Raw genomic sequence first — 16,635 nt, forward strand, 5'->3', positions numbered from 1 at the left:
CTCGGCAGGGAGTCCGCTTCTCCCTGTGACCCTCCCCCCCCATGTGCTCTCTCTCTCTCTCTCATTCTCGCTCTCTCAAATAAATAAATAAATAAAATCTTTAAAAAAAATGGCTAAAAGGGTAAACTTTATGTTATGTATATTTTACCACAATAAATAAATAAATACTGTTTGAAAAAAAGGTTGGCTAGGGACGGCAAGAATGATAGTGAATGGTTGATAAAGGGAGGCATGGTATTTGGTTGCTTGCTTGCTTTCTTCTTTTCCTGTCCTTTTTTTAAGACTAGAGAGGACTTGAGCATACTTATGAGCTGAGGGGAAAGACCCAGTGTAGATTTGGGGTTTGATAAAGCTGAGGGGAGGATAATGGGTAGAGAGGTGTGTCTGCTAAAGAAGGAGATCTGTGAGCCAGGCAATTGACACTTACCTGCCCTGGGTGTGTTAAAGACAGTTTGGCTAAGCCCTTGCTGACATCACAGACTGGAATGAACGACTCCCTTCCAACCCTGAGGGCCTTATGAAATCATACATGCCTCAAAAATTCCTGTGCAAACCAACTGCTCACCATGTATGCAATCAATCTGCTTAGCAAACAAGTTAGAGGGAAGAGTATTCTTATACAGAGCACATGGTCAAAATATTGGTGATACGTTTTAACTGCAAACTTGACTGCATTTTTTTGTTGCTGTTTTTTTAAAGGGTGGAGTATAAATACTTCCTCATCTTCTAGAATGGTTTGAAGAGCAAACTCTCTTGCCATCAGGAAAAAAAAAGACCACCTCTGAATAATTTGGGCTCTGGGCTACTGGGTCTATTGTGAAGGAACAGCAAGATACCTGGTTTTGGGGTCGAGGAGGTAGGATAAGAAAAGGAGAGAGGAGGATCTCCGAGAAAAATCAAAAGAGAGATGATTTTCCTCAAACTAAATTAAAGGTCAGGCGTTAGTGAGTTTTGTTCCCTCCTCATCTAGTCAGCCCACTACTTCTGCCCCCATCCACAATGGTACATAACCTCCAAGACAGGTGTGACCCTCAATATGATATAGGGCAGAGGAGAGAAAGCACCCATACCCATGTTTAGATTCAAGAGAGGAAAGCTGAGCTTTCTGGAAACCTGGTCTGGGACAGAGGTGACACCCTGTTACCTAGGCTGAAATACTGAGCCCAAATAAAATAATCTCAATAAATGTTGATGTGCTGTGTAAAATGTGATGCTATTGATTTGGAGAAGCAAAGGCAACTTTGGCATCTATAAAACTGAACTTTTTTATTCTACTGAAATAGCAACTCTTTGCACCAGGTTTGAAACGAGATAGTTGGCAAAAAATTTCTTCAAACTGTGACCCTTCCTCAGAGACATGAAACATATCATTTCACAAATAAAGAATAGTAAGAAAACAGCAGAAAAATGCTGTAATTATTCTTATTTTCCAACCCCTTACACTCACGGCCACATTCATCAAATGTTAATTGTGGATAGTGTGAAACAGAAGAAATAACTACTTAGATGCCATGTTTCTAGCCTTTCTCTGTGAGCACTGACCTACACTTCAAACAACCTTAAATCTCCTGGCTCTCCCAACCCAGAAATCTCAGGAGCGGCCGTGGCCTCTGACCCGAGTGGAGTCTGACCCTGGATCATTCTGGTAGGACTCAAGGTCTTGGAAATCTGTGTTTCCATGGCAACTTGCCACCACGATAGAGCCTGCCTCTTCGGAAGGCATTTTACAGCTCCTTTCTGGAGGAAAAGGAGAGAGAGAAAGTAGAGGAAAGGAGAAAGAGAAGCAGGGGGAGAGAGAGAGGGGGAGAAGAAGAGAAAAGGGATATGGCCCCGGGGAGGACATGAAAACCCATCAAACAGGAACTGACACAAAACAGCCTACAAAGTATATAAACATCTTTCACAATCAGAAAGACTTTGGAGGACCTTTCTGTTATGATTATTTTCTTTTTTCTTTCTCTATTTCTCTCTTTTTCACCCTGAATTTCCCAGCACCCTGACTTTTCTCAGTGTGTTTTATCTCCACGAAAGTTCCTTTTGGAATTTCAATCAACCAGCACTCTCAAGCTTTCTCCCTTTCCTTTTTAACATTTAATATATAAAAATGAGCAGGGGGTCAACCACAACTGGATGAAACCACTAATCATTACAGTGCTCAAATTGCAGCCCCCTGGTATATGGAAAATTGCTTTTTCCTGTGGCTGAATGCGTGAAGGGTGCATCCAGAGCCTTACTACAAAAAGGGAGTACAGATATCATCATATCACAATCTCGCCAGCAATTTTAGAAAATTCATGAGACAGGAATGGATCTTCAAAATGTTGCAGTAACAATACACACGTACACACACACACCACACATACACACCACACATACATACACTTACCACACACCCACACACCACACATACCCACAAACACATCACACACACACCCACAGACCACACATACCCACAAACACATCACACACACACACACACACACAGACCACACATACCCACACACCACACATACCCACAAACACATCACACACACACACATCCCCCACACATACCCACAAACACATCACACACACACACACACACACCCCATACCCACAAACACATCACACACACACACACACACACACACCACACATACCCACAAACACATCACACACACACACCCCACACCCACAAACACATCACACACACACACACATACCCACACACCACACATACCCACAAACACACACCCCCACACACCACACATACCCACAAACACATCACACACACACACACATACCCACACACCACACATACCCACAAACACATCACACACACACACCACACATACCCACAAACACATCACACACACACACACACACCAGACACACCACACATACCCACAAACACATACACACCACACACACACAGTTTGTCTTCGAAGCAGTTTTCCCTGTCACTTAACAGCACCCACTCTCCCTCCTTTTTGATTTATTGAAAGTGACACAACATTGCTCCAAAGTTCTTTAGTTTTTCATTTCCACTTACAAGCAATTACCTCAAAAACTGTATAAAAATTGCAATAAAACATTGCTCAATTCTTGAGAATCTGTTACATCTCTTCTGAGGGAAGGTCAGAGAATAGAATGGAAAACCATACTGGCATTCTCTTCAGAAAAATCTGTGCTAAACAGCGTGAGGTAAGAAATAGGCACCTCACAGGTTGTAACAGTTACTATTCTTTTCACTTGTGTCCCTTTAAATTTCCAAAGAAACAGTGAGGTGTTTCTCAGCCTACTTATGTTTGGTTTTAACATAGAAATCTGAGGACATCTGATTTAATGATAAAAAGCAAACAATTTAGGACCAAATTAACTGTCATGTTATGTTCTACCCCTCCACTCCCCTCATTCAAACAAAAGTGCTGAAAGAAATGTAAAAAAAAAAAAAAAAAAAGAAAAAAAAGAAAAAGAAAAGAAAAAAGACAGAGCCAGTCCCGGGTGCCCCCGCCCCTACCCCAGCCTGCACACAGCCCGCGGCTCGAAATCGGTGACTTCCACAGTCCCTGTGAGCAAGCAGGGTGGTGGGAGACTGAGAAACAAGGATGAGAAAGAGGAGGAAGGCAAATCCTTGCAGAGTCTGAGTAGAGCGGGAAATACAAAGGGAAGGAGAGAAGGTGGGAGAGAGCTGGTAAAGGCAGAGGTGGGTGGAGAAAGAGAAAGATCAGAGTTTTTTAAAGGGAGAGAACGGGGAAAGCAGAGAGGAAAGAGGGAAGGAACAAAGGGTGAAAGAGCAAGGAAGCAAATAATACTACATGGAAACAGAAAGAAATAATCAGAGGAGAAATGGTAAATGAAGGAGGGCAGATGACATCAAATCTCTGACGCATTGGCACATGCCAGTAAGACCCTGCTCTCAGGGAAAATGGTGGGTGGAGGAGCCTTCCTTCTCTGGGTTCCTTTGAATACGGGAGTCAGGGCCCGTGAGGATGATCTGATGAATGAGTTGTGGCAGGACTTCATCCGTCTTAATGATTTAGGATTTTCCTTTCACTTCCTGTGCGCAGTTAGGGATCTTGTATCTGCTTTATCTGTAGAGCCTAATGAGTTCCTGCCATGTCTTTATAGCAGTTGTCCCTTCCACTTAAATCTTCCCCCTGATCCTATTTACCGGAGTTTACAGTTCAGAGTGTCGGGTGCTAAATTATTTGTGTTTTTTACAACCATCACTAAATGCTGACTCTGGAAAGTGGTTCAGTCACTAGAAGGAGAATCTTCGGGTAAGAAGTACGTTGTGCCTGATGGATAGGTGGTGCTTCTCTCTTCTTCCACCTGCTCCAACTGCTGACCTGGATGTAGAGATTCAGCATGCACTGAGGGGGCTTCCCAAGACTTTGGTCTCCCTAAGCTTTGAAGAGTAGGGAGGTCAGGAAATGGACTGGCTGCCTGGAAGCTTCAGTTTGTCCCAGCCTTGCCATAACTAAGCAGGTGAGCTTGAGCAAGTCATTTGAGCTTCCTGAAGTGTGGTTTTCTCATCTGTAAATTGGGATGAGTCTACCCCCCTCTTCTACACCAGGGTTGGAAAGGGAACCTAGTATTATTGGGGAATGATAAAAAGGGTGGTGTACTTGAAGCCCAAGGTGATACTACATATTGAAGATAAAGAGGAACAGGTAAGCTGGAGCCAGGTAAGAAAGGCCTTGAATCTGTGCTTCGCAGTTCCTCACCTGTAAAGTGGGTAGAACTTAGGCTAGTTCTGTTCATAAGCAGGCTGAGAGGCTCTTTAGCTTTTCGGGTTAAAAAGTGCTATGAAATCCAGGATTGTGTCCCCGCTGTAATCATCCATACCCTTCCTGCAAACCCAGTCCTTCAAAATCTTATCCCTTGAATTCTCCTAGTTCTGCATATGGTCCTATCTCTGTTATGGCTAAGCAGCCCCAAGGAAATCTCTGACTCCTCGCAGTGCTTCTCATCAGAAGATATTCTGAATCATTTATCATGAAGTCCGGGATCCTAAGAGAATGATCCCGAACACACCTCTACCAAACAGGTCTGCTACAAAAACACAGGCCTGTTAAAACAAAACAGCAACATTCGGGAGGACTGCAGTGTTTGGTGCGCTGCCTTTCCTGAGTCTGTTTCTTTCTGTCCTTGCCTTCAGAGATGAGAAAGTTCTCGACTCTGGTGGCCATTTTTAGGCATTCCATCGGGAGTGAAATTTTCAGACAGGAAAGAGATCCCACTAATACTACTCGGATAATTCAAGTATCTTACCAGATCTGTGTGTTCAGGTTCAAACCCACTAGGTAAAATTTCAGGAACATTGGACCCCCAATATTTTGTTGCTTAATTTTTAACTGCTAAAGTTAACACAGCTTCTGGAATACAGGGGCCCACAAAAAATATCCATTGATATGGAATGAAGGTATGATTGATTGAGCTAATTACCTAGAGTAAAATGCAAATACCACAAAGATTAATAACTCATTAAACATTCTTATTAGTCTTTAATGCCTTATTGTGAAAGCAAAATTTTAGAGAGGAAAAAATGGGAAGGAAATAAACAACAATTATGAAGTGTGTACTATATGTTTAGTGCTGTGCTAGGCTTATTACACATATATTTATGTAGGATTAATATGTTTAATCCTCACAATTACCCGGAAGATCTTCGATATAAAGGCTATTTTACATTTGAGATGAGACTGAGACAGTTTACATGACTTGTCTACAAAGTTGGTAGAAAGGCTGAGTAAAGGGTAACAAGGAAACACTGAAAAGGATGATGGGCTGGAGCCTGATCTTATACCACCCCCAAAAATAACTCCAAGTAAATTAGAGACTTAAATAGAAACCTGAAACCATAAAATAAGACTCCTGGAAAAAAAAAAAATAAGAAAAAAGCTCTTTGATATCATTCTCAGCATGATTTTTTTGGGTATGACACAAAAGCACAAGCAACAAAAGCAAAAATAAGTAAGTGGGATTACATCAAACTGAAAGCTTCTGTACAGCAATAGAAACAAACAACAAAATGAAAAGGAAGACTACTGAATGGGAGAAAAAAATTGCAAATCACGTATCTGAGAAGGTGTTAATATTCATAATATATAAGGAACTCATACAACTCATAGCAAATGATAATAATCTCCCTTAAAAATGAGCAAAGAGCACGCCTATGTGGCTCAAGGAGTTAAGCATCTACCTTCGGCTCAGGTCATGATCCCAGGGTCCTGGGATCAAGTCCCATGTCAGGCTACCTGCTTAGCTGGGAGGCTGTTTCTCCCTCCCTCTGCCCCTCCCTCCTGCTCCTGTTTGCTCTCTCTCTCTCTCAAATAAATAAATAAAAATCTTTTTTAAAAATAGGCAAGGAACTGAATAGGCATTTTTCCAAAGACGTACAAATGGCCAACAGGTACATGACAAGATGCTCAACATGGTTAATCATTTAGGAAATGCAAATTAAAACTACAACGAGTTATCATATCACACCTGTCAAAATGGCTACTTTTTAAAAGAGAAACAAAAACACTAATTCAAAAAGATACCTACACTCCCATGTTCATAGCAGCATTATTTATAATAGCCAAGACATGGAAACAACCTAAGTGTCCAACAAAGAATGAAAAGATAAAGAAATTGTGGTGTTTATGTATACAATGGAATACTATTCAGGCATTAAAAAATGAAGAAATCCTACCATTTGCAACAGCATAGATGGACCTTGAAGGCATTATGCTAAATGAAGTAAGTCATACAGAGAAAGACAAATATTGCATGATCTCACTTACATATGGAATCTAAGAAAAACTGAATTCATAGATACAGCAATTTGATTGGTGGTGGCCAGGGGCTGAGGAAGGGATACTGGAGTCACCTGAGCACCTTCCAAGGCAGAAAAAAAGAGGCAGTAGAAAGGGAACAATTGAAGGTTTAAGAAATAGAGGGTACTTGGCAGCTCTTTCTCAAAGATCTACCAGATAATTTAAGGGGGAAGCTTCCTTACATCACTTAAAATAGAATTTAACTTGCAAATATTTCATTTTCTGCAAAACATGTATTTTTGAAACCAAGGTATACCAGCATGAAACAGTATCTTAGCTGGTGACAGAAGGGCAACATGGCCCCAAATTAGGCAACCTTCTTCTGTCAAGAGCCTTCCTGTTCTGCCAGGATCTGCTGTCTAATGTATGAGTTAGTACTGAGGGTTTTACCTCAAGTAAAAGTGCAGGCCAATATGTAATGACTGATGGTGAGCTAATTCAAACGAGTCTTCACTGAGGCATTTCTATCAAGACTTGTCAGAATTTTTAAAAGCCTCGTGACTCTCAGAGAAGGAATAAAAGTTGAATGAAACAACGAATACCTGAGCAAGAAAAATGAAAAGTTTTTTAAGATTTTATTTATTTATTTGTCAGAGAGGGAGACAGAAAGAGAGCACAAACAAGGAGAGTGACATGTAGAGTGAGAGGGAGAAGCAGACTCCCCGCTGAGCAGAGAGCCCGATGCAGGGCTTGATCCCAGGACCCTGGGATTATGACCTGAGCCGAAGGCAGATGCTTAACCGACTGAGCCACCCAGGGACCCCTGAAAAGTTTTTAATGAAGCATCAGACTTGGAAATTTCCACTCCCCATTCTTATTTAGAGAGACAAGGACAAACTATACACATGTTCCTGTTCAAATATGGCCAATAATTTAATCGCTTTGAACTTATTGTGGAACCACAGATTACTATCTTAAATATTTGGGGCTCCAACTTCCATTAATTTAAACCCAGTGTTTTCATTTGGACATTTACTTTTAATCAGTCTCTGCAATTGAAGCTGATTACCTTAAGTATTAATAATAAGAATCAACTTGCTAATGACTTCTTTTCCCTCTTAAATTGCAGGATTAAGCACAGCCATTTAATCATATTCATTAGCATTTTTTTTCCGCTGGAGAAACTAAATCAAATGCAAATGCAAGAGCTCATTTTTCCATGCACATCCACACAAACTTGTCAATAAATTTTTCTATTCTTTTCTTGGTCTTCCACTCCAGGGTCAAAAGCCACTTACCATGCTCTCCAAAATGCACTGGATGCTATATCAGATATTCATTAGGGAGAGTAAAGGGCTGGAGCATTTGTACCATCATAATCATCATTAATTATAGCAACAGCTGCTGTTGAATGTTCATGAGCTGGCACTGTTTACAAACTCCACATACGTCTCAGATAAAATCAAAATATTTCCATTTGACAGATGAGGAAATTGAGACTTAGAGAGGTTCAGTAAGTAGCAAATGGCAGAGCTCTTGTCTCTCTGACTGCAAAGATGATGCTCTTCATCACTGGACTGCCCCCACTCACTCGTAAAACACTCACATTATGTCACAAGATCCCTAGCTATAAGCGCTTCAGAAAGGAAATGTCCCAGGCTAAGAGGTGCCCTGGACTAAATTAAGTCAAGAGAGTGGTTGCCATTTTGAATCCATCCATAGTCAGTTGGGCACCAAGTGGTAAGGACCAACTCTGGGACCCACAAGGCTCTGACCATCAATAACCTGAGCCTTAGAAGAAGTAGCCTCCACCTGCCCAGTCCTTCACTAAGCCACAAAACAACCCAGTCCCAAAAGATAGCATTAGGACATATTCATGGGTTGAAAAAGCCCTAATGGCTAAGAGAAGGGTATTGAGAGAAGTCCAGTATCTCTCTGAGATGAAAGATTGCAATCACAATCTTTCAGGGGTGATCAGTCCAAGACGAATGGTATGCAAGCTCTAAAACAACATTGTTTCAGTTTCTACCTTTCCTTACCTCACATCAAGTGTTCCCCACTCCAGCCTGCCTCTTCTCCCTTCCACTCTGGTTCCTGAACAAGACACAGCTCTGTGCACCTGCCTATGGACCCCACTCATGAGCATCCTGCCATTTATGATTTCCCAGTTCTAACACCTTTGACTACATCAGATCTAGCACTGCTCGCTCCACTCCTGATCCCTTGGACAAGACAATCATCCTTCTTACTGCCCCCTGTATCAGTCACTTTGTACTACTATCACAAAAATACCATAGACTGAGTGGCTTAAACAACAAACATTTAATTTTCACAGTTCTAGAAGCTGGAAATTTCAAGATTAAAGACTGTAGATTCAGTTTCAGGTGAGGGCCCACTTCTTGGTTCATAAACAGTCATCTTCTCCTTATGTCCACACATGACAAAAAATGGTGAGAGAGGTCTCTGGGGTCTCCTTTATAAGGGCACTAATTCCTTATTCATTCACGAGGGCTCCACCTTCATGATACAGTCACCTCCCAAAGTCCCCTAATACTATCCCATTGGGGGTTAGGATTTCAACATGAATAGGGAGGGGGAGACACAAATATTCAGTCCATAACACCACCAAAGGATACATAGCTGTCAGATCCCAGTTTCTCCTGGGAGTGAATCCCAAGACTAGGCTTCACAAAATATTTAAATACAGTCACCTTTAGGCTGAGCCTAATTCAAAAGCAAAACCTCAAAAAGCAAAAGAAAACAGCAGCTAGGCTTTTCCAACATGTTCCTGGTCTTAGTTAAAAACAAAAGGGTTTAAAAAGTTGGTTTAACATCCATATTAATAGAATAAAGTATAAAAGCCACATAATCATCTCAGTAGATGCGGAAAAAGTATTTGACAAAATCCAACACCTTTTCATGATAAAACTTATTACAAAGTAATCAAGACAGTGGTACTGGCAAAAGGGTAGATGTATAGACAATGGAATAGAAGTGAGAATCCAAAAATAAACTGTCACCTTTATGGTCAAATGATTTTTTTCAAGATTTTATTTTTAAGTAATCTCTACACCCAACATAGGGCTCAAACTCACCAGCCCAAGATCAAGAGTCACATGTTTTACCAAAGTACCCCTGGTCAAATGATTTTATTTTTTAAAGATTTTATTTATTTATTTATTTGACAGAGAGAGAGAGAGAGAGACAGTGAGAGAGGGAACACAAGCAGGGCGAGTGGGAGAGGGAGAAGCAGGCTCCCAGCTGAGCAGGGAGCCCGATGTGGGGCTCGATCCCAGGACCCTGAGATCATGACCTGAGCTAAGGCAGATGCTTAACCGACTGAGCCACCCAGGCACCCCTGGTCAAATGATTTTAGATAAGCATGTCAAGACAATTCAATGGAGAAAGCATAGTCTTACAAAGAAATAGTGCTAGGACAACTGGATATCCAAGCTGGACCCCTACTTCATACCATCCACAAAAATTAACTCAAAATGGATCATAAACCTAAATGTAGGAGTTAAAATGCAAAACTCTCAGGAGAGAATATAGGAATAAATCATAACCATGGGTTATGTAATGATTTCTTAGACATTACACCAAAAACACAAGAAACAAAAGAAAATATAGATAGATTGGACATCATCAAAATTACAACCTTGTGTTCATCAAATGATACCATCAAGAAAGTGAAACGACAACCCCAAGAATGAGAGAAAATATTTGCAAGAAATACATCTGACAAGATACTTGTATCTAGAAGCCTTACAACTTATCGGTAAAAAGACAACTCAATTTTAAAATAAGCAAAAACTTTGAATAGGCACTTTCCCAAAGAAGACATGTAAATAACCAATAAGCATATAAAAAGATGCTCAACATCCTCAATCATTAGTGAAGTACAAAACAAAACCATAATGAGATGCCACTTCACATATACTAGAATGGCTATAATCCAAAAGAGAGAACAATAACAAGTGTTGGTGAGGATGTGGAGAAACTGGAACACACTATTGGTGGGGCTGTGAACTATTACACCCATGCTGGAAAATAGTTTGGCAAGTCCTCAAAAGGTTAAGCATAGAATTACCATGTAACCCAGCAAGTCCACTCTTAGGTATATGCCCAAAAGAAACAAAAGCTTATGTCCACCCAAAAATGTGTATACAGTTGTTCATAACAGTGTTATTCATAATAATCAAAAAGGGGAAACAACCCAAATGTCCATCAAATGACAAACAGATAAACAAAATGTGATATATCCATATAACATAATTTGGCAATAGAAAAAGAACAAAATGGGGTTGCCTGGGTGGCTCAGTCAGTTAAACATCCAACTCTTGGTTTCAGTTCAGGTTGTGATCTCAGGGTCGTGAGATCGAGCCCCACACTGGGCTCCATACTCAGTGTGGAGTCTGCTTGGGATTCTCTCTCCTGCTCCCTCTGCCCCTCCCACTAGTGTGCTTTTGCTTGCTCTCTCTCTCTCTCTCTCAAAAAAAATAAAATAAAATAAATCTTTACAAAAAGAAAAAGAATAAAGTGCTGAGACATGCTATGACATGGAGGAAACTTGAAAACAGTATGCTAAATGAGAGAAGCCAAACACAATGAAACCACCTATTGTATGATTCCATTCACATGCAATGTCCAGATATGCAAATCCACAGAAAGTCAATTAGTGTCCAGACACGGGTCAGGACAAAAGCGGGAAGGAGAAAGAATAGTGACTGTCAACACGTATGGAGTTTCTTCTGGTGGCTGTTGAAAATGTTCTAAAATTAGACTGTGATGATGCTTGTTTAAAAGTTTTTAATTAAAAAAAATGCAAAGGTGAAGATGGAAACCTAAGAAAAATGATTAATGACATGCTAAAGTTTAGGTTTCTCCACCAGGTTGAAGATTAGGATCTAGGTAGAATATGCAAAAAGAAGTCCACTACTAACCTACTTTGTGTCCTTATGGATGTGACTACTCTGACCACTTCACATAAATAGAATAATTCAACACAGGGCCTTCTGTGCCTGGTTTCTCTCACTTTGCAGCGTTTCTGAGGCTCATCTGTGCGATAGCATGGTTTGGTACTTTGTTACTTTGTATTGCTACATGATATTCCATTATATGGATATACGACATTCTTTGTATCCACTCAACCATTCATCGAAATTTGAGATATTTCCTTTTTTTTTAATCTTTAGGGCATTAGATTTATTTTAAAATTATGCTTATCATTCCTAGGACCCACAGAGGTTTATGAGGTTTGTCCATTCATCTACTTTCTTTAGGTCCAGTTGAATACAAATCTGAAGCTCTTCTTAGCACTGTGGCAGGAAATTTACTCTCAGTTGTTACTGGGACCCCCCCCCCCTCACAGCAAGGTCTCCTACAGATCCAAAACACGGGGGACCCCTCTGGTCTTCCATGCAGTAGCTACTACATTCCATTTTTTAGCTAGTATGAATAGTGCTGCTATGAACCTTCATGTACCAGTTGGTGCTCAACTCTTTGGGCATTTGAATCTCTCTCCTGGCTGTGCTGCTGGGCAGCTGAATGGAACTATAATAATACATCTCAGGCTCCCCTAGCACTGCCTTCTTCACTCTGTACTTTTTCAAGGAGATAAGTTCACCCTCCTTGCTGGTCTCTCCGCCCCCAAGCTCTTTCCAACTCTATCTAGATCTCCACATACTCTGACACCAAGTTTTACTTTTTTTTTTACTTTTCTTGGCATTGATCTTCACAGTATTGATTCCATGCTCGAAAACCTTGGCTATGGCCTTGCCACTGAAGGTGTACCATCCCCCCACCAGCCTCACTCTCTTCCATACCTTGTCCTGGCATCTGCACCAGAAGCGCCTGCCTCTTCGCACCACTCACTTCTACTTTCCTCCAATCTCTGCCCACCAGGAGTCTCCCAGCACACCTCTCTGCCACCTTATGTCCAGCTCTTCATTCCTCCAGCAAACATGACTGAATTTCTGTTAAGTGCCTAGGCACAATGCTAGGCATTGGAGACATCAGGAGATGAACTGGAAAAGATCCCTAGCCTTGCAGATTCCACATCCAGATCTGAGTGCAGCAGGGAAGGTAGCGGTTGGTTGGCAAGGGCGAATAGACATGCGAACACACAATAAGGAAGCCATGTAGTTAAGCAGACATGGCCTATTTGTCCACTTCTACCAGTGACTCATTCAACCTTTACAGAGTTTTTTTGTTGTTGTTGTTGTTGTTGTTGTTGTTGTTTCTTTGGTTTTTTTTCCCAGCTCCAGATGAGGTATTTGATAAATTTTTCTTTTTTGGTCCAGGGTTTTTATAACAAAAAAAAAAAAAAAAAAAAAAAAAAATTTTTTTTTTTTTCCACAGAGAAGGCAAAGAAAGGGTTAGTAAGCCCCACTTGCCCCAAGCAGTGGTTGAGGCTGGAGAGCGGGAGGCACTCTCAGACTGACCTGGACAGCCACAACTGAATCCTGTCAGGATTATCAAAATTGCCATGACAATGACCCCAGGGTTTCTTTCTTGGATAAACCCTGTAAACATTCAGCTGATTTCAGCCAGACCCAACTGCATGCCCTTGAGGTTTGCATGTTGTAAAAAGATGGGGGCGGCGGGACCTGAAGCAAGTGAGAAGAGGCCAGCGAGGCTACTCAACCTTGAAATAATACTCAGCTTAAATAGGAAGAAAGCTCACTTGACATCCTGCTTACCTTCCTTTAAAAATGTCGAGGTAGAACTGCAGGAAGTTCCAGGGCAAACTTCAACTGTCTTGAGGTCTCAGAACTTTCCCTCACTAGTGACCCAGGGGAGGGCACACCTGTGAAGAACAAATGAATGGACAGACTTTAATTCCCTAAGGGTTCTTACTTAGACGGCTTGGCCTTTGCTGGATTGTGATGTCATTCCATTTGGTCTTCGGAGTCCTGGCCTCTACTTTCTCAACCCTCCCCTTCCCACACTGGTGGTGTGATTCAAACTGAAGATCAACTTCCCTTATTGTCCAGATGGATGCACTGAGGCCCCGAAAATAAGGACACTAGATATTCATCAGTCGGAATATTGTAGATGAAATGTTTTTGTCAGAAGAAGGTTGTACTAGATGACCTCTAACTCTGTCCCAACACAAAGGCTCCACAATTCTAAGACTTGTCCCAAAGGAACCCGGCTATTTGGAGGCAAAGCCTGGACCAGAACCTAGACCTATCCCCTGCCAGTCCAGAAGCCAGCTGGATTCACCAGCTCATCTCTGCTGGTGAATCCACCAACAATTTGGATTTTTCAGCTCAGACCTTAAACATCTTAAACCATGTAAACATTCTCTTCACAATTTTCACAGGGAGAGGAGGAGATGCGTGGAGGGGTGAAGAAGGAATAGAACAAGACATGCAAAACTCCCTTTTGCAACTGAGGTTTCCCTTAAAGGCTGAAAATGCAGACACATTTTGCAAACTAAGTTCCACTTTTTAATGAAGGGCAAATGCCCTATAAATGGATTTTACTGTGGATTCTTATAAAGGGGACGAGCTTTGTTGTAAAATGAATGACCACTCCTTAATATGTTAATGTAGGATATTTTGATTAGTTTTGATTAAAGTTCTATCTATATCCTTGTGGTCATTTTACAGACAGTAAAACCAAGCGCCAAAACGGAGTTATGTCTAACCCAAGAATATCCTGGAACAAACTCTGCACTAACATGACTCTCAAATCCCTTCGTCACCCACCCAGCCTCACAGCCTGGGTCTCTAAGGAACTTCACCTGATCTCTTCACCTTGCCTACATCAGAGCCCAGAGCTCCAAGCTGGCCATAACTTGAGGTTTCTTTTTAAGCATGGCTTTCAAACAACCTTTCGCTATATACTGGCATGGAAGAATAGGCCCATGTCCCTGACACACAAAGCCACTCTGAGTTCCCCTAATCCCCAAGCAATCCCCTGCCTGCTGGGTCTTATTGCTTAAAAGGAACATAAGCTCCTCTGATACTGCCCTGGACAAGGGCTGTGAATTTGAGAAGACAGGGAAAAAGGACAAGCAGAAAACATCTTTAAGCGCATTATCAGCCTGCTTGATTTCTGCAAACTGCTCTAGTCGGCTTGACCCCCATCTCTGGAAGAGGGACCCTTGAGACCACAGGCTGCCAAGCATGGGCTCTCTGGGAAGTGGTGAGAGGCAAGAACAAACTGCTCCTTTTCTCAGAACAGGCAACCCTGCAAACTCACCCTTACTGGAACAAAAAGCATTAAATTCTTTTTTTCCCTCCTACCTTCCTTTAATGCTACAGCCACGGAATTCGTACTGCTTATTGACCAGACCACTCATCTGCCAATGAAGCACACGTGGCAGCTCTTAAAATGTTGTCAGATGCTGAAGATTCTCTCTCATAAGGGTATCTGACTTCCTCCAAGTTATTTGAGTCTTGTCTCTCCAACTAGGCTGTATGCTGTTGGAAGACTCAGGCAGAGCTTGGTGAGTCTTTGCTTTACCCACAGTCTTGCTAATATTTGGGATACAACTGGCACTCAATACATTCATTAATCTATGGATGAGAATTTGTTAAGGACTTATAGCCATTATGAATCTCAAGTCTACCAAACTAAGACATACCAAAAAAAAAAAAAAATCTACATCTTCCTTTTTATTAAATTAATTTCTGGGGCACCTGGGTGGCTCAGTCATTAAGCATCTGCCTTCGGCTCAAGTCGTGATCCCAGGGTCCTGGGATCGAGCCCCACACCAGGCTCCCTGCTCCGCGGGAAGCCTGCTTCTCCCTCTCCCACTCCCCCTGCTTGTGTTCCCTCTCTTGCTATGTCTCTCTCTGCCAAATAAATAAATAAAATCTTTAAAAAAAAATTTTTTTTAATTTCCATTTTGACTTCTCATCCTCCTAGAATTCCAATTCCTTGCAAGAATTTTAATCTCAGGCATTACTGGGGTCTCCTTCCTCCTCAGGGTCTCTCCAGAATCCAGTAGACTTCATGGTGCTCAGAAAATCAGGGTAAGGGCTTCCATCCTCCTGTCCATCAATGTTCACAGCTGACATCCTCATAGTCTCAGCCACAGTGAACCTGGGAAGTATCTCTCTGCTTCCATGACCAGCCTGAAGAAAGGGAATTTTTGCCATTGACAACAAGGGGGACTAAGGTCAGGCTCCCTAGGTTCATCATTTGCCCTCCCCTGAAATCTTGCCACGGCTTTGGGCAAGGAGCTCTCCCATTACTGAACCCAAGTCCTCACCAGGCTTTCTCACTGCCTCCCCCAAGTCTGGGTGTCTTGTTGGAGTCCCAGGGAAATCACTGTCCCACTCCTCTTGTTGCTCTTGCGAGCATTCTTCAGTCTCTTCAGTGGGGTCACCAAGGCCAGTCAGGGCAGTCTCTTCCTCAGTCCACAGTTAGGAAGTCAACTGCTTCCTAAAAGGAGGAAGCAGTCCTTTCCACTTTGTGGCAATGGAGCAAAGAACAGAAAAGACCATGTATGGAAAGAAAAGCAGAGAGACTTTGTATATGACTGGGCTCTTTGGTTGTAAGCAATTGAAACTGACTTGAAAAAAATATAGACGAAATAATAATAATCTGTTGGGACAACAAAACATTGGGTAATGTCCTAGAACTGAAGAAAGATCTGAACAAGCAGTCCTCAAGAAGGACAGGAGAAGAACAGTTCCAAGAATTTCAGTCAGTACCTCACAGATGAAAGAAGAATGACTCAGCTCTGGTCGGCTGCCACTGAAGATTAAACCCCCAGGCGAGAGTCTGAGGGGCCCAACCCCAGTCACGTGCTTGCCACCTCTTGGATAAGAGACTTGAAGGCCAAGGAGTACTCAGATCAACAGGTTAACCAAACACATTAAAGAGGGGACAGAGAGTTCCCCTAAAAGAAAAGCAGAGAGCTGCTACCAAA

This window comes from Zalophus californianus, chromosome 8 (assembly GCF_009762305.2).
Source record: "Zalophus californianus isolate mZalCal1 chromosome 8, mZalCal1.pri.v2, whole genome shotgun sequence".
Taxonomy (NCBI): domain Eukaryota; kingdom Metazoa; phylum Chordata; class Mammalia; order Carnivora; family Otariidae; genus Zalophus; species Zalophus californianus.